Source organism: Bos indicus x Bos taurus, chromosome 22 (genome assembly GCF_003369695.1).
Source record: "Bos indicus x Bos taurus breed Angus x Brahman F1 hybrid chromosome 22, Bos_hybrid_MaternalHap_v2.0, whole genome shotgun sequence".
Lineage (NCBI taxonomy): Eukaryota > Metazoa > Chordata > Mammalia > Artiodactyla > Bovidae > Bos > Bos indicus x Bos taurus.
The window spans coordinates 57,657,654-57,675,884 of NC_040097.1; the positions used below are offsets into that span (position 1 = coordinate 57,657,654).

The following is an 18,231-nucleotide window of genomic DNA, read 5'->3' on the forward strand; positions in this document are numbered from 1 at the left end:
CCCCTTCTCCTCCTGCCTTCAATCTTCCCCAGCATCAGAGTCTTTTCCAATGAGTTGGTTCTTCTCATCAGGTGGCCAAACTACTGGACCTTCAGCTTCAGCATCAGTCCTTCCAATGAATATTTAGGGTTGATTTCTTAAAGGATTTTCCTAAAGAATTGACTGGTTTGATCTTCTTGATTTCCTAAAGGATTTTCCTAAAGGATTGGCTGGTTTGATCTCCTTAATGTCCAAGGGACTCTCAAGAGTCTTTTCCAGCACATTTTGAAGGCATCAGTTTTTCGGCACTTGGCTCACACATGACTACAGGAAAAACTATAGCTTTGACTATATTTAAATCCAAAAAAAAATTTTTTTTTCACATTCTTGACTTTGAAATTTTGTCTCTCTTGCCATGGGTTCAATTTAGTAACATATTCCTGATTCAGTTCATGAGTAGTGCATCACTGGAATTTAGTTTTATCTCTTAGATCCATGTTAGCAAAACACAAGCCAAAGGCCAAATCTGACCCACTTTTGTTTTTATAAATAAAGTTTTATTGAAACGCCACCATGATTATTTACTTTCATATTATCTATGGCTTCTTCCTTGCTACAACAGCTGAGTTGAGTAGTTGTGACAGTTGTGACAGAGACTACATGGCTCACAGTATTGAAGACATTTTTACCATATGGCCCTTTACAGAAAAAGTTTGCCAACCCCTGACAGATTAAGTATAGGTCCTTCACTCTCCCATTGCCATCATGGTTATTCTTCAGTCTCTCAAACTCGTAAGGACAATTTAAAGAGCCTGGTAGATGCAGCCAACAATAACAGCTCATGAATGTACACAGAATTACCTGACTGACTTTTTTTGATGATAGTTTTGATTTACCCAATGATTTAGTTCAAAGAAACTCAATATTCTTTGAACATTAACTCATTTTTTTCTGACAGCTTTTATTAGCAAAAAATAATGGGGATAACCAATACATTAAAAACATTATTTTAATCATGTAAGATATTATCAGTTCCCTAGTGCTTTCTCCCACTGTCAGTGTTTTGAAAATTAATTGCTCATTTGTGCATAACACTGTACAATGCAATCTAAAAAGACATGCATTTGTCTTCTGAGAGCTCAAACAATCTAAGGCAGACAGGGATGGCAGAAAAACAGTGCTGCTCAGGTAAGACGCCAAACAATCCATAGACAAATAATCCTTAGTGTGATGCGTTCACAAAACTTGAGTTCAGATTTAATGGGAAGCCAATAAACAAATGTTCATAAAAGTCACCCAACTGTCCTAACAAACTCTTCAGTTATTTGATGGAAGGTTTCTTGGAGATGAAGCTGCAGATGGAGTGATCAAGGTGACCTCAGAAATAATTCTAGTAATATGGCTTGAAAGAAAGTGAAAGTGAAAATGTTAATTGCTCAGTCATGTCTGACTCTTTGTGACCCCACAGACAGTAGTCCACAAGAGCTCCAGGCCTGCCTCCCTCTTAGGGCCCCAAATGTTCACAGGACACACTTTTGCAGTCTTGACCCCACCGAAGTGAAAGTTGCTCAGTCGTGTCCAACTCTTTACGACTCCATGGATGTAGTCCACCAGGCTCCTCTGTCCATAGGATTCTCCAGGCAAGAATACTGAAGTGGGTTGCCATTCTCTTCTCCAGGGCATCTTCCCAACTCAGGGATCAAACCTGAGTGTCCCACATTGCAGGCAGATTTTTTACCATCTGACTACCAGGGAAGCCTAGTAATATGGCTTAATTGCACTTAAAGGGGATAAGCTGATGTAAGCATGGGCAGAGAAATTCACCCAGGAAGACTGAGAGTCAAAAGCATGCTAACATCCACCACTGGAAAGAAAGACCAGGCTCTACATATGGGATGGAAAACACGGTGCCTGAGGGTGCCGCCCCCTGCCACGCCCCCACCACCAAGTGTCTTATCTCACATGGCAACCACCTCTACCTGACTACAGCCTTTTCCAGGCCAGGCACAGACACAGTCTTAAATTCTTTTTATCTCAGAACTCTAAGTAGACTTCATACTGACAAATGATCAGAAGCAGTCTTTAAATTTAAAAAGGAAAGATACCATCTCTACTTTAAGTCTTTGTTCATTGGACAATAAGAAACAAATAATCAGTTGCCCTGTTCTCTCTCCCCCAACCCAAGGAAGAAAGAAAAGAAAGAAAGTGAAGTCGCTCAGTCGTGTCCAGCTCTTTGCGACCCCATGCACTGTAGCCTACCAGGCTCCTCCATCCATGGGATTCTCCAGGCAGGAATACTGGAATGGGTTGTCGTTTCCTTCTCCAGGAGATCTTCCCAACCCAGGGATTGAACCGGGGTCTCCCGCATTGTAGGCAGACACTTTACCGTCTGAGCCACCAGGGAAGTCCACCCAAGAAAGGGTTGACCAATAATAAATGGTAACTATACAGAGTCCTTAGACATCAATTCAGAAGGCACATCACAGGGATTCTTGGTCCCCAGAGGAAAAAGGGACTGCTACTCAGAGTGAAACCTGGTGCTGTTGAGAGAGTCATTTCCTAGGCGGGTTGATAAGAACTCTAGGGGTCCCCAAGGAGAGAGGGGTCTGGAATTCTCAAGGAGGAAGAAAGGACAAACTTTTTTACCCTCTACATTCCTTAGGATTATATAACAATAACGTATCCTGCCTGAGGACAGTCTTTGGATTAAACCTTCTGGCTAAACCTGTTATCTTAAAATGTAAATTATGGGAGTAGGTCTGGTGAGGTCTTTACAAGGATTATGTAACAATAATGTATCCGGAAATTGCAACCCACTCCAGTATTCTTGCCTGGAGAATCCCATGGACTGAGAAGCTTGGTGGGCTACAGTCCACGGGTCGCAAAGAGTCAGACACAACTGAGCGACTTCATTCACTTTCAATGTATCCGAGGTCAGGGGCGGCGGCCGGGAGGAGCTACCACCCCGCCCAAGGCCAGGGGTGAGGGCCGAGACAAGCAACCCCACGTCCAAGGAGCGGTGGCTGCCCGGGCGCAGGAGGGCCTAGAGGAGCTATTCCACGTTCAAGGTCAGGAGGGGCGGCGGTGAGGAGATACCGCTCGTCCAAGGTAAGGAGCAGCGGCTCCGCTTTGTTGGAGCAGCAGTGAAGAGATACCCCACGTCCAAGGTAAGAGAAACCCAAGTAAGATGGTAGGTGTTGCAAGAGCGCATCAGAGGGCAGACACACTGAAACCATAATCACAGAAAACTAGTCAATCTAATCACACTAGGACCACAGCCTTTTCTAACTCAATGAAAGTAAGCCATGCCCGTGGGGCAACCCAAGGTGGGTGGGTCATGGTGGAGAGATCTGACAGAATGTGGTCCACTGGAGAAGGGAATGGCAAGCCACTTCAGTTTTCTTGCCTTGAGAACCCCATGAACAATATGAAAAGGCAAAATGATAGGACACTGAAAGAGGAACTTCCCAGGTCAGTAGGTGCCCAATATGCTACTGGAGATCAGTGGAGAAATAACTCCAGTTATTTCTTTGCTTTGGATGGAGCCAAAGCAAAAATAATACCCAGTTGTGGATGTGACTGGTGACTGTATAGAGCAAGGTCTGATGCTGTAAAGAGCAATATTGCATAGGAACCTGGAATGTTAGGTTCATGAATCAAAGCAAATTGGAAGTGGTCAAACAGGAGACGGCAAGAGTGAACATCGACATTCTAGGAATCAGCGAACTAAAATGGACTGGAATGGCTGAATTTAACTCAGATGACCATTATATCTACTACTGTGGGCAGGAATCCTTCAGAAGAAATGGAGTAGCCATCATGCTCAACAAAAGAGTCTGAAATGCAGTACTTGGATGCAATCTCAAAAACGACAGAATGATCTCTGTTCGTTTCCAAGGCAAACCATTCAATATCACAGTAATCCAAGTCTATGTCCCAATCAGTAATGCTGAAGAAGCTGAAGTTGAACGGTTCTATGAAGACCTACAAGACCTTTTAGAACTAACACCCAAAAAAGATGTCTTTTTCATTATAGGGGGCTGGAATGCAAAAGTAGGAAGTCAAGAAACACCTAAAGTAACAGGCAAATTTGGCCTTGGAATACAGAATGAAGCAGGACAAAGGCTTATAGGATTTTTCCAAGGAAATGCATTGGTCATAGCAAACACCCTATTGCAACAACACAAGAGAAGACTCTACACACAGACACCACCAGATGGTCAACAACAAAATCAGATTGATTATATTCTTTGCAGCAAAAGATGGAGAAGCTCTATACCGTCAGCAAAAACAAGACCAGGAGCTGACTGTGGCTTAGATCCTGAAGTCCTTATTGCCAAATTCAGACTTAAATTGAAGAACATACAGAAAACCAATAGACCATTCAGGTATGACCTAAATCAAATCCCTTATGATTATACAGTGGAAGTGAGAAATAGATTTAAGGGACTAGATCTGACAGATAGAGTGCCTGATGAACTATGGACTGAGGTTCCTGACATTGTACAGGAGACAGGGATCAAGACCACCCTCATGGAAAAGAAATGCAAAAAAGTAAAATGGCTGTATGGGGAGCCCTTATAAATAGCTGTGAAAAGAAGAGAAGTAAAAAGTAAAGGAGAAAAGGAAAGATATAAGCATCTGAATGCAGAGTTCCAAAGAATAGCAAGAAGAGATAAGAAAGCCTTCCTCAGCCATCAATGCAAAGAAATAGAGGAAAACAACAGAATGGGAAAGACTAGAGATCTCTTAAGGAAAATTGGAGATACCAAGGGAACATTTCATGCAAAGATGGGCTCCATAAAGGACAGAAATGGGATGGACCTAACAGAAGCAGAAGATATTAAGAAGAGGTGGCAAAAATACACAGAAGAACTGTACAAGAAAGATCTTCATGACCTAGATAATCACGATGGTGTGATCACTGACCTAGAGCCAGACATCCTGGAATGTGAAGTCAAGTGGGCCTTAGGAAGCATCACTACGAACAAAGCTAGTGGAGGTGATGGAATTCCAGTTGAGCTCTTTCAAATTCTAAAAGATAATGCTGTGAAAATGCTGCACTCAATATGCCAGCAAATTTGGAAAACTCAGCAGTGGCCACAGGACTGGAAAAGGTCAGTTTTCATTCCAATCCCAAAGAAAGGCAATGCCAAAGAATGCTCAAACTACCACACAATTGCACTCATCTCACACTCTAGTAAAGTAATGCTCAAAATTCTCCAAGCCAGGCTTCAGTAATATGTGAACTGTGAACTTCCAGATGTTCAATCTGGTTTTATAAAAGGCAGAGGAACCAGAGACCAAATTGTCAACATCCGCTGGATCATGGAAAAAGCAAGAGAGTTCCAGAAAAACATCTATTTCTGCTTTCTTGACTACGTCAAAGCCTTTGACTGTGTGGATCACAATAAACTGTTGAAAATTCTGAAAGAGATGGGAATACCAGACCACCTCACCTGCCTCTTGAGAAACCTATATGCAGGTCAGGAAGCAACAGTTAGAACTGGACATGGAACAACAGATTGGTTCCAAACAGGAAAAGGAGTATGTCAAGGCTGTGTACTGTTACCCTGCTTATTTAACTTATATGCAGAGTACATCATGAGAAACGCTGGGCTGGATGAAGCACAAGCTGGAATCAAGATTGCCGGGAGAAATATCAATAACCTCAGATATGCAGATGACACCACCCTTATGGCAGAAAGTGAAGAGGAACTAAAAAGCCTCTTGATGAAAGTGAAAGAGGAGAGTGAAAAAATTGGCTTAAAGCTCAACATTCAGAAAACGAAGATTATGGCATCTGGTCCCATCACTTCATGGGAAATAGATGGGGAAATAGTGGAAACAGTGTCAGACTTTATTTTGGGGGGCTCCAAAATCACTGCAGATAGTGACTGTAGCCATGAAATTAAAAGACGCTTACTCCTTGGAAGAAAAGTTATGACCAACCTAGATAGCATATTGAAAAGCAGAGACATTACTTTGCCAACAAAGGTCCATCTAGTCAAAGCTATGGTTTTTCCAGTAGTCATGTATGGATGTGAGAGCTGGACTATAAAGAAAGCTGAGCACTGAAGAATTGATGCTTTTGAACTGTGGTGTTGGAGAAGACTCCTGAGGGTACCTTGGACTGTAAGGTCATCCAACCAGTCCATTCTGAAGGAGATCAGCCCTGGGATTTCTTTGGAAGGAATGATGCTAAAGCTGAAACTCCAGTACTTTGGCCACCTCATGAGAAGAGTTGACTCATTGGAAAAGACTCTGATGCTGGTAGTGATTGGGGACAACAGAGGATGAGATGGCTGGATGGCATCACTGACTCGATGGACATGAATTTGAGTGAACTCCGGGAGTTGGTGATGGACAGGGAGGCCTGGCACGCTGCAATTCATGGGGTCGCAAAGAGTCAGACATGACTGAGAGACTGAACTGAACTGAACTGAATGTACCCTACCTGAGGACAGTCTCTGGATTAAACCTTCTGGCTAATCCTGTCATTAAAATGTAAATTATGGGAGTAGGTCTGGTGAGGTCTTTACAACCTCCAGACATTCTTTTGATTCATTGCAGAGCATATAACTCCACTGCTAACACTGGCAAGGGGGTACTCTTTCTGCCCCCTTCTGATGCCTGTGTCAGAAGCTTTCTCTATCTCCTTTATACTTTAATAAAACTTTATTACACAAAAGCTCTGAGCGAGCAAGCCTCATCTCTGGCCCCAGACTGAATTCTTCTCCTCCAGAGGCTGAGAATCCCGGCTTTTTTTCATGGTTCAGCAACAACCTTTCACTGTTGGAGCAGAAAGGAAGTAGATGCAGAGGGCAGGGCTGACCAGCGCCCCATCACCAAGCAGGTGGTGGGCACCGTGGCTGCCCCCAGCTCCCTCACACCAGGCACCCAGTCCTCAGCTCCCAGGAGCACCCCTGCTGGCAGCACCCAGCTGTATCTCTCCCTGGCAGACTACACCGTTCCCCTGGGGAGCCCCCTCCCAAGGACTGGGTGATACAGGAGCAAAGACTGGGCCTTCTGCATGATTCCCAAGGATCATTCTGACTCCAGGCTCCCCTGGGAGCTGACCGAGCCTTCAGTCTCAATTGCCTTGTGATTTAATTCCTTCTTCTGTGTAATCCCACTACCCTCACTTCCTTACAAATGTTCCTCAGGAGACCACTGTCCCTAAAATCTTCTGCATGTAAATGTCCACCTCAGAGTCTGTTTCCAGGAAAACCAGCTGAAGACAGAGCACATTTGAACAGTGGCTGCTCTCAGGTACTTCTGTTAGGTCTCACAATCACTCAACGAGATGATTATTGCAGTGACCGTTTGAAACATGGTTGAGCCTCAGGCAAGTTAAGTCACAGGCTTCATGTACATGCCACAGCCGGGAGGTGAACCCAGGAAAGAGCCACACTGCTGAGATCCAGGACTAATTGGCAGACTGACAACAAAGAGCCCAAGCATTCAGGGAACCAGATGACACTGGGAAGGCAAAGGTTAAAAAGTTCAGAGAAGCCAGTGTGAATGAATACAACCTCAAAGCAAGACTAATTCTGAGACAGGAAAGGTTGCCCCTTGAGTACGTTATTTTTCTTACCCACGTGTGATCCCAAGCTGATGCTTGTACACACAAAAAAGCAAATAACAATAACAGTAGTAGCTAACATTTATGAGAAAGCAAACTCCAGCCTTCTTCAGCAACTTCCAGTGCTACTGTTTTCTTCTCCAATGCATGAACGTGAAAAGTGAAAGGGAAATCGCTCAGTTGTGTCCGACCCTCAGCGACCCCATGGACTGCAGCCCACCAGGCTCCTCCATCCATGGGATTTTCCAGGCAAGAGTACTGGAGTGGAGTGCCATTGCCCTCTCCGTAAGGGAACATTACTCAGCCATAGAAAAGAATGAAATCATGCCACTGGCAGCAACATGAATGGACCTAGAAATGATCATACTTACTGAAGTAAGTATGGAGAAGGAAATGGCAACCCACTCCAGTGTTCTTGCCTGGAGAATCCCAGGGACGGGGGAGCCTGGTGGGCTGCCATCTATGGGGTCGCACAGAGTCGGACACGACTGAAGCAACTTAGCAGCAGCAGCAGCAGCAGTGAAGTAAGTCAGGCAGAGAAAGAGAAGTATCACAAGATATCACTTATATGTGGAAGCTAAAAAGTGATACAAATGAACTTATTTAAAAAATGGAACTAGACATAGAAAATAAAGTTATGGTTACCAAGGAAAAGTGGGGAGGAATTTTTTTAAAGTCAGTATTAAAACCCAGGTCTGTCTCAGTGTCCAATCCATCATGTTTCTCCAACCCCAGAAAAAGTTAGTTCTAGTGGAATTCTATGAATCTAATATTTATAATAACAATAGCTAATGTATTTCGAACACTTATAAACCAGATATTTTCTGCCTCTTAAATCTTTGCAAAATCTTTAGGAGATAGATACTATTATTATTTTTTTAATTTTACAAAAGACAAAAGAGAGACATGGAAAGACAGAAACAAATTTGCCCAAAGTTGCACAGCTAGTAAGAGAAAAAGCAGAATTTAAACCTGGCCATCTGACTCCAGTGTCCTTGGGTCACCCACCAGAAGCTGGGGTAAAGGAACTGGGCTTACATACAGTCTGTTCAAATAAATAATGAATCAAAATTGCTCTTGAGTTTATAACTTGAAATCTCAGAGGTACAAGATGGTGCCATCCACTGGGGTGAAGAAACTGGAATTATGGAAGAATTGTGGATGGAGATGAAATAAGTACTTTTGCCCAGGTAATTTTGAGTAGATGATAAAAATAGTGTTACATTTCATATTAAGATGGTATTTAATATTTTCAAAGGATTTCTCCTATGTTACAGAATTTCTATTTTATATGATCATATACATGATTTACACCAGACTGGGTCAAGCCAGTCATTTAGGAGTGGCCAGGAGATGGTCAAAAGGAGAAGAGGGTGAAATAGGATGAGATGGTTAGATGGCATCACTGACTCCACGGACATGAATCTGAGAAAACTCCAGGAGGTGGTGAAGGACAGAGGAGCATATATGCTGTAGCCCAAGGGGTCGCAAAGAGTCAGACACGACTTCACGATTGAATAACAACCAGGAGACTCGGGCATCACCAAAGCATGATTAATGGGGAAACCTAGAGGAGCAGGAGCTGGGGAGTGATGGATGTCCCTCCAACTACTGACAGCAGATAGGACACAGGAGCCCCGCTGTGGCTGGGGAGGGGGAAGCTGCTAGAAGACACTTCACCTGCGCCTGGACTATCCACTGATAAACAACATTCTCCATAAATATTCAGAAGCAGTTCTCACTTATTCCTTCAACTGTTTTCTTCCAAGACAAGCCTGGGGTTGTTCCCCTCCCAGGCCTGGTACCTTCGTCACCACAAAGGAATACCAGCTGGGAGCTGCAACTGAACCTGCCCTAGGCCGCCCTTCAAGCTGCTCTGGGACCTGTTTTCTTTGTGGCAGAGACTCTGAGTGGTGGCCCTCTGTCTGGCCTCTGACCCTTCTGTGGAAACAAAGGAGGGAACACCCCATGAGAAGCTGCGTTGTCACTGACTTTCCCTCGATCCAGCATTCTCCTTCTCGCTCAGATATTCATTACTCTGGGACTGCAAAATACTGTCTCCTCCTCTTCTTGGCCTCCTCGGGGTGGGGTCCTCAAGCCCAGGACTCTCCCCCTAAGAACTCCTGCTCCTCCTCTGCGCTGGGACTGGTCTTCTCACCCTCACTTTAGGGCCCTTCAGTGCTAGCCCCTGCCCTAGACTCACAGGCCCCACCTTAACCCATCCTTTTGTCCAGAAAGATAGCAGACACCTCAGCTTCACTCACATCCTCCTACGATCCTGAGAGCTGGAGAAAGACCTCTGTTGCGTTTACCGTGAGACCTGACTCAGAGGAGTCCAGTGACTCGCTTCCCTATCACCAGTGCTGCAATGGCCCAGACAGCCTGGCTCCAGCTCCATCAGCCTCTGGACCTAGGCCCACTTCCCCTCAAGGATGGCAATAAATACATTCTCATCTTTATTCGGGACAACATCCTCTCTAGGAGCAAATAGCTTTACCTGCGTGAGCAGTGGCATTCAGTAAGATCTCTCTATGTGCATATCTACAGCACAAATCCATTATCAGGCACTGCTGGCAAAGAAGCACGGGCGCCTTCTGAGTACAAAACGCTGTGCCCTGTTTCTGCTGAGTCACCCATGACGAATGAGACAGGTTTCTTGGTTGTGGTTTCAAAGATGAAGTCACCAAGTGGTTAGAGGCATCTCTGGCTCTGGTTGTCTCTGGTCTCCGTGCCACAGCAAGTTCAGGCACTTACTCAAACTGCATAGGAGCAGCTGCCTGCTCGCTGGGCGGTCAATTCGCCCAGTCCCAGTCCCTCACAGCTGTTCAGATGAAGATGGACTGTAATGGGAGACAGGCTGGTCCCAAGGTCCCTGCTGATGGGAAGAGTGGGGATCAACCCGGGGTCACCTTTCAGAACTAATGTTTCAGAGGAAATTGCCAAATAATGAGCTTCCTATTAGATTAGAAAAGGGATATGTGTATGCATGCTCAGTCGCTAAGCCATGTTCGATTCTTTGTGAAACCATGGACTATAGCTCTCCAGAGACAGACATAGCCTGTCCATGAGATTTCCCAGCAACAATAATGGAGTGCGTTGCCATTTCCTTCTCCAAGGGATCTTCCCGATCCAGAAATCAAACTCACATCTCCTGCACTGGCAGGTGGATTCTTTACCCCTGAGCCACGTGGGAAGCCCGTAGGAAAGGGATGGGAAGTCTCAAAATATGGAAGTTGAGGGTTAGGGGAATCTTCAGTGAGAAAATTATAATAAGACAAAAATCACTGTCTTTGAGCTGAGTGACCGTGACTTGGTTTGGCCACTGATTTACTCTGAAAACTAGGGAAAGTAGTCACAAAGCGTACCTTCTGCTGAAAGGCCTAGAGACCAACTTAAAAAAAAAAATGAGTGTTTACCATTCTACTGTAAATTACATTGAACTTGAAGAGAAAACAGACCCTAACCTTAACCGCTCTCTTTCCACACTCCCAGGGCCCCCACCACTCACACACACTCCCACCACATGTCCAGAAAAGCCCCTGGATCTTCAGCTGGAGTGTGGAGGAGAGAAAACAGCAGAATGGATGAGCAGGTACCCAAAGGAATCAGGACAAAACCAGTGTCTGGGAACCAAATCAAACAGGTCCAGCACCTCCTGCATCTTAAATCACCCCAGCATTTAGGTTAACATCAGCCAGGACACTGGGGCCTTGTTGAGTTGAAACAAAAATCAATGTGTTTTGCAGAACATTTTCCAGAAAACAATGAATCTGTAAGAACAATCACTCATGGGGAAGATGATGAGGGGAGGTGAGAAGTCTTTGGCTCTGCAGAGAGAAACCAAATGAACATGAAATTAGTCTCATATTTAAAATTTAGGAGAAGCTGAAGAAACTAAACTTGTTTATCTTTTATAAAACAGTACTCCAAGGTAGGGCATGATAGATAACCCCATATAAATCCCGGGAAGTAAACAATGCTGAAGAAGAAAAAAAAAGACTCCCTCTACCAATATTGGCTTTAAGACGAGAAAACGGCTGAGGCAGACAAAAGATTCTCCCTGCAGAACCACTTGTATTCCTGCTCCTTCCACTAAAACCAAACAAGGCTGTCGGTCATAGGGGTAGGTGTGCGGCTCACCATCCAGAAAATCAGGAGGCCTCAGTGGTCTCAGACCTGCTTTACCCCTCCCAACAAGGCTGATGCTCAGGTAATCAACAATTGCCCCGACCCAGCAGACACCAGAATGTGAAAATGAAAGTGTTAGTCATTCAGTCATGTCTGACTCTTTGCGACCCTGTGAATAGCAGCCACCAGACTCCACTGTTCATGGGGTTCTCCTGGCAAGAATACTGAAGTCAACTGCCATGCCCTTTTCCAGGGGATCATCCTGATCCAGGAATCGAACCTGGGTCTCCCACACTACAGGCAGATTCTTTAATGTCTGAATACTTAAAAGCAAAACAAAACTTCTAACCTAGTTGGAAAATGGCTGTAATCCTGAATCTCTCTGTGTGGCCCCCCAACCTGATAGTCCTTGGTCTATCTTTGGGAACTTTCTGGAACCTCCCCACGATCCAGCATCTGAACGCTAACAGTAGGACTTCCCGAGTGGTTCAGTGGCTGAGAATCTGCTGCCAATGCAAGGGACACAGGTTCGATCCCTGGTCCAGGAAGATTCCACACACCCCAGAGCAACTAAGTCCACGTGCCCCAACTAGTGAGCCTGTGCTCTGCAGTCCGAGAGACCACCATAGTGAGAAGACTGTGTACCCCAACTAGAGAGCAGCCCTGACTCGCTGCAACTAGGGAACGCCATGTGCAGCAATAAGACCCAGCACAGGCAAGATAAATAATTTAAAAAACAGTAAAAAAAAAAAAAAATAACAATAATAATTGCTAACAGCAGCCACATCTGGGGCCTCCAAGAGCCTGCTTCAGGCTTAAGGCCAGGATGGTTAGGGTGAGTGGTCCCCACGCCTTACCACTTAGTGAATATTAGCATCTCTTCATCCTCTTTCCTCTCCTTGTGCTGCTCAAGCAAGAGGGTTTACTTCAGGGTTACTTCTCCCCAGGCAAAACCATCAGCACCCATCCCCATATCAGCCCTGCAGAGATACGGTTTCCAAAGTACCCTTTGAAGCCTCGCCTTTCCTTTCTCCCCGAGAACGTAATACATAGCACTTCAAGAGTGCAGAAAGCTTGGACTTGGCCTCAGAGAAACCTGGGTTTAAACAAAACTCTTCCCCTAGTTCCATGGCCATCATGCAGCCAAGCTCCTGAGCCTGTTTTTCCACCTACAACACTGAAGTTCAACCACAGACTCTGGGGGATTGGGGGATTGAGGGTAATGTGCACAAAGTGCCAGGCACAGCACCGGGCACCTGCTGGGAACTTAATGAAATGCTCTAAGGTGATGCTCGCCCTAGGACAGGCAGTAGGTAGGACCCCTGGAGTGAATATTCGTGTCTGTCTCTGTACTCAAGATATGCTCCTTTCATTTCCTGAAATTTCTGTCTACTGTCTATTTTATGCAATAATGATCAACATCCTGCTCTCAGAGCCCACCTGGGTCCAGTCCAGGGGTCCGCAGTGCACCTGTATCTCTTGCCTCCATGACAGGACAACCCCAGGACCTCAACGACTATGGACCATCCATAACCACCTTCTCACGTGTGAAAAAGGACTAAAGTAACACCCAAGACACACTCACCTGACTTTGGCTTTGGAAATCCTGATACTGGGACTCCACTGAATTAACATCTTGCCCTGAGAACTGGCAGCCACGAAACACCAAGGTCGAGCAAGACCCCCACCCCCGAAGCAGAGGGTCTGGTGCTCGCTGGGTCCTGCCAGCAAGGCCAGCCTCATGGCTCTGGCTCCCGGGCCTTCTGCAATGCCGCCGTCAGGGCCAACGGCCCGAAATTTCACTAAGAGGCCAGGGTATGATGAAGTGCTGACAGCTTCCCCTTGTCTAGACAAGCTCAAGGCCAGACCAACACATACTGAATTTTGAAATATGGTAAGTTTGAGAGTCAGGATATGCACTGATATAAAAACGTCCTCAATGAGAGCAGCTACTGCGCACTGAGCATGTTTGGGGCGCCATGCACTGTGCTCAAGATTCTCCACGTCATTTACAACCATTCAGAACAAAGCCACTCCCTCAGTTATACATCTGGGGCCACTGAGGCCCAGAGAAGTAAAATGATTTGCCCTGAGTCACACAGCTAAGAGAAAAGCAGGATGCGAACAGGTCTGCTTTTCCTCCAAAGCCCCGGTATCCTTCAGGGGGCCATTCCTCCTACTCATATTTAATTCTGACACTGGGGTGGAAATCATCATCTCCATTTTGCAAGTGAGGAACAGGAAATGTAGAAAGATCTAAACTTGTAAGGGTGAAAAGAAAGAAAGTCGCTCAGTCGCGTCCGACTCTTTGTGACCCCATGGACTGTAGCCTACCAGGCTCTTCCGTCCATGGGATTTTCCAGGCAAGAATACTGGAGTGGGCTGCCATTTCCTTCTCCAGGAGATCTTCCCAACCCAGGGATTGAACCCAGGTCTCCCGCATCATAGACAGACGCTTTACCATCTGAGCCACCAGGGAAGTACAGTATAAAAACCCAATCACGCTGTTTCCCTCCATCTAAAATGCATGCAAGTGTGCAGACACTAAAAGTAGAAGAGTCAGCATTTATTTCTTAAGAAAAAAAAAGAAATTGGGGGGACTTCCCTGGTGGTCTAGTGGTTAAGACTTTGCCTTCCAATGCAGGGGATGCGGGTTCAATCCTTGCAGGGAAATAAGATCCCACGTGCCTTGTGGTCAGAAAACCAAAACATAAAACAGAAACAATACTGTAACAAATTCAACAAAGACTTTAAAAATGGTCCACATCAAAAAGTCGAAAATAAAAACAAAAAAATGTGAGGCAGCCTTGGGGATGGGTGGAGAGAGAAAATGAGTGAAGACGATTCAGGATTGAAGGTGAGCCAGGCCGCCTCCATGAGGTCTATCAGCTCCATCTTCCCTGGAGACCGTCTCCATCTCCAGGGAAATAGTAACCTGGGCCTGTGTGCTAAGTCCCTTCAGTCGTGTCCGACTCTGGGTGACCCCATGGACTGTAGCCTGCCAGGCTCCTCTTCCATGGGATTCTCCAGGCAAGAATACAGGAGTGGATTGCCATTCCCTTTTCCAGGGAATCTTCCCAACTGAGGGATGGAACCCATGTCTCTTACATCTCCATCTCTTGCATTGGCAGGAGGGTTCTTTACCACAAGTGCCACCTGGGAAGCTCAAGTAACCTGTGGGTTTCCCCAAAATCAAGTTTGCCCTGTCTTTTTTTTTTTTTTTAGTATCCAAAATCTTTTTCATAGCAAGGTAGAACCTAGGGTTAGTTCTGTAGTCCCAGCTGGCTCCTAGGCATCTGATGCACTCAAACTTCTGGCCCTCGGAGTTTACACAGTATTTGGTGTGGCTCTTCAGGGTTTATGTATGAAACGCCTGTACACCTCTCGGCCTTTGCGAGGACCGGAGAGGATAGTGCCACAGCCCTTGGGGAAGTCCAGAGACAGCTGTTCGAAGGTAAGGATCTTGTCCCCAGCCTGGAGGATGCAGCTCTGAGTGCCGCTGCTCACACACAGGGCACACACCTTCAATTTGGGCACTTCCTGGACATACACTTGGGTTCCCTGGTGGCTCAGACGGTAAAGAATCTGCTTTCAATGCAGGAGACTCAGGTTCCATCCCTGATTGGGAAGATTTCCTGGAGAAGGAAATGGCAACCCACTCCAGTATGCTTACCTGGAAAATTCCATGGACAGAGAAGCCTGGTGGGCTATGCTGGGGTTGCAAAGGGTTAGTCACGACTGAGCAACTAACACTTTCATTTTCTGGACACATGCATATCATGGGTTACAGTCCCCACAACCGCAGCTGTTTTGCCTTCCCCTGCAGGAATCTTCGTCTTCAGTATCATCTGGGAAAGGGCGGAGGTGGCCAGTTGGTGTCAATCCTGAACAATCTCTTCAGAACAACTTGATTGAAGGTGTAGTTGGTTTGTCTGACCAGAAACCTGCACCGCTTGACCAACAGCCTTAGGTAGATGTCCTGGCTCTTAGGTTTCTTGCCTCAAACCTTTCACTCCTTGCTGTGGAGGATGTCAGCTCCCATGACGGTGCCTCCTACTTAGCCAGGTCCAGAAACGGCTTGCCCTCAGTCTTTGTGTTTTTTGTTTTTTTTTTTAAACAGGCCTCACATTCCCAGCTCAACAGTGTGGTGGAAGAACTATATTTGTTACCTCCCAGCAGGGCTGCCAGACTTCAGATCATCTCCTATTCTCCTGCCTTCAGGGACTTGAACCCAGATCTTGCCATTTATTTTAATCGTGCAAAGTGCTCTCTTCCCTTGCTTTCTGGTCTGATGAGTTCAAGGAGTTTCCTCTGATCAGCCCAAAAGGTGACATGTCTCATCTGATAGGAACTGCTGATATTTGGCAAAAGGCGGCCACGTGACTCAAACAGTCAAGGAGAAACTGAGACTGCAGTTAGCAAATGCTGCCTGCTGCAGGTGCCCCGCAGAGAGCTCGCTGGGGCTCGAGTTCAACGCCTTTGTTTCAAGCAAGCAGCACAAGCGCCATTGCTGGAGAATATTAAAAGAGTAAATGATGACGCCTTTACAGACTTGGCAGGCTCTCGCACCAAGGGGCTTCAGCATAACTGCTGGGAAACCATCCCAGGCAGAGCGAAAGGAAGCAAAACCCCTGCTCTGACCAGCAAAACGCATCTGCAGGCAGTCCTCCCAGGGCATTTCAGCAGAAGCTAATATGATGTAAAATTTTAAAAAGGTGAAAAAGCACAAGACAAAACTTTCTTCAAGATCAAAAATTTCACAGACAGAGAAGGTGCTGGAGCAGCTTCGCTGGTTCACATGGTTGAGGACTTCTCTGCCTGGGCTGTGATGGGAGACACAGGCTCTGGGCCCACACGACCTTGGCATTCCAGCTCTCACCCACAAGGGCGAGTGTACAGAACACAGCTCAGAGCTTTGTCACCCCTTAGATGTTGTAGTCCTTCTGAGCCCCTCATAAGAGTGGCTGCCTTAACTAAATGGGTCTCTGAGACCAATTTCTAGAAAAAGTGTATAATCTTATATACCTTCAGAGATGATCAAGTTCATCTGCCTCTGTGCTTCAAATAGAAAAACAGGAAGGCACGTGTGGGGAACCACTTGCAAAAGTGCTCTTGGAAAGTTTTAAAAGATCAGTTTAATAACTATGAGGGAGCTCAGAGTGAACCAGAGTGTTTAGAGGAAAAAACAATTAGATTTTCCCCCATCTTCTTAATGAAAGAAGCCTATCTCAATTAGGGAGATCTTTAATAGGCCTTGATAAAGATTAAAATTAACTTCTGCCTAATTAGAAAGTGAAAGTATTAGTCGCTCAGTCGTGTTAGACTCTTTGTGACGCCAGGGACCACAGCCGGCCAGGCTCCTCTGTCCACAGGGTCCTCCAGGCAAGAAGACTGGAGTGGGTTGCCATTTCCTCCTCCAGGGGATCTTCCCAACCCAGAGACTGAATCCAGGTTGCCTGCATTACAGGCAGATACTTCACCATCTGAGCCACCAGGGAAGCCCATCCGCCTAATTAGGTACTTGATGGTTTTCAAATTTACACCCCAATACCCACTTCCTCCAATATTCATCTCAGAAAGCATAGACCCCTATGGGGCCCCTACACTCTCCCGTTTAGAGGGACTGGACACATGGGAGACACGGACTTTCCCGTTCCTTCCACGGAAGTGCGTGACCAGGGCCTTCCCAACCATCCTCTGCGGCTGGCTGACGCCTGTGCCAGGGCGCCGTCCTCCTCCCTGCAGTCTGTCCGTCCCTCACTCGGCCTTCCTCGTCACAGCAGGGGCGCCACCAGCATCCCAGCTGTTCAGTCAAGGAACACTCCCCATCTTTCCAGTAACATGCTTCCAATTACCTCCGACCCCAAAAAACAGATCAAAAATCTGTTAGTACCAGTTGCAGCGTGCGTATATATGCTTTGAATGAAGACTGAAGTAAGTAGCTCGTGTTTGGGGCTATAATTTTATGCTCGTTTAGCTGCTCTGGACACTGACCCTCCCATCATATTTATAGGTGTGCTGTATGGAGCTTGCTATAGGGAAAAACACCTCTGGAAAAGTAGTCTAGTGGTACTAATAAATTTAATAATAATTCATAATCATATCAATTCATATTTATTGAGCTCACTAATTGCCAAGTACTTTCCTAATTGCTTTATATATTTTAATTCACTCAATCTTCACAATGATCTTCTGAGGTAAGCACTACCGTTACTGCGCTAATTATGCAGACGCATAAACTGAGGCACAGAGAGGTTAAAGCGGTAAATTGTCCGAGTGAAACAGTTAATTAAAAATGAAATGAAATGTTGTTAAAAACAATGATGCCTTAAAATAATTTATGACCAACAACATATAAGTCCATCAATCACACTCTCTGTGACTTGTAGAAATATTTAGAAAGACAGAAAAAAAAAAAAGAATAAAAGGACAGATTTTTAAAAAGTGAAAAAGCCGATTGCAGAAGCAAGAAGGTTGAAATAGCAATTGTACACACACAGTCATGAACTAGAAGAATCATGACTTAGAAGAAATACTTC

The 18,231-nt window shown here is 45.6% G+C and overlaps 1 pseudogene; it reads right to left on the minus strand.

Annotated features, from left to right (window-relative positions):
- Positions 1–15,734, minus strand: part of LOC113880475 — a 72,961-nt pseudogene extending 57,227 nt beyond the window's left edge.
- Positions 15,735–18,231: the final 2,497 nt, after the last annotated feature.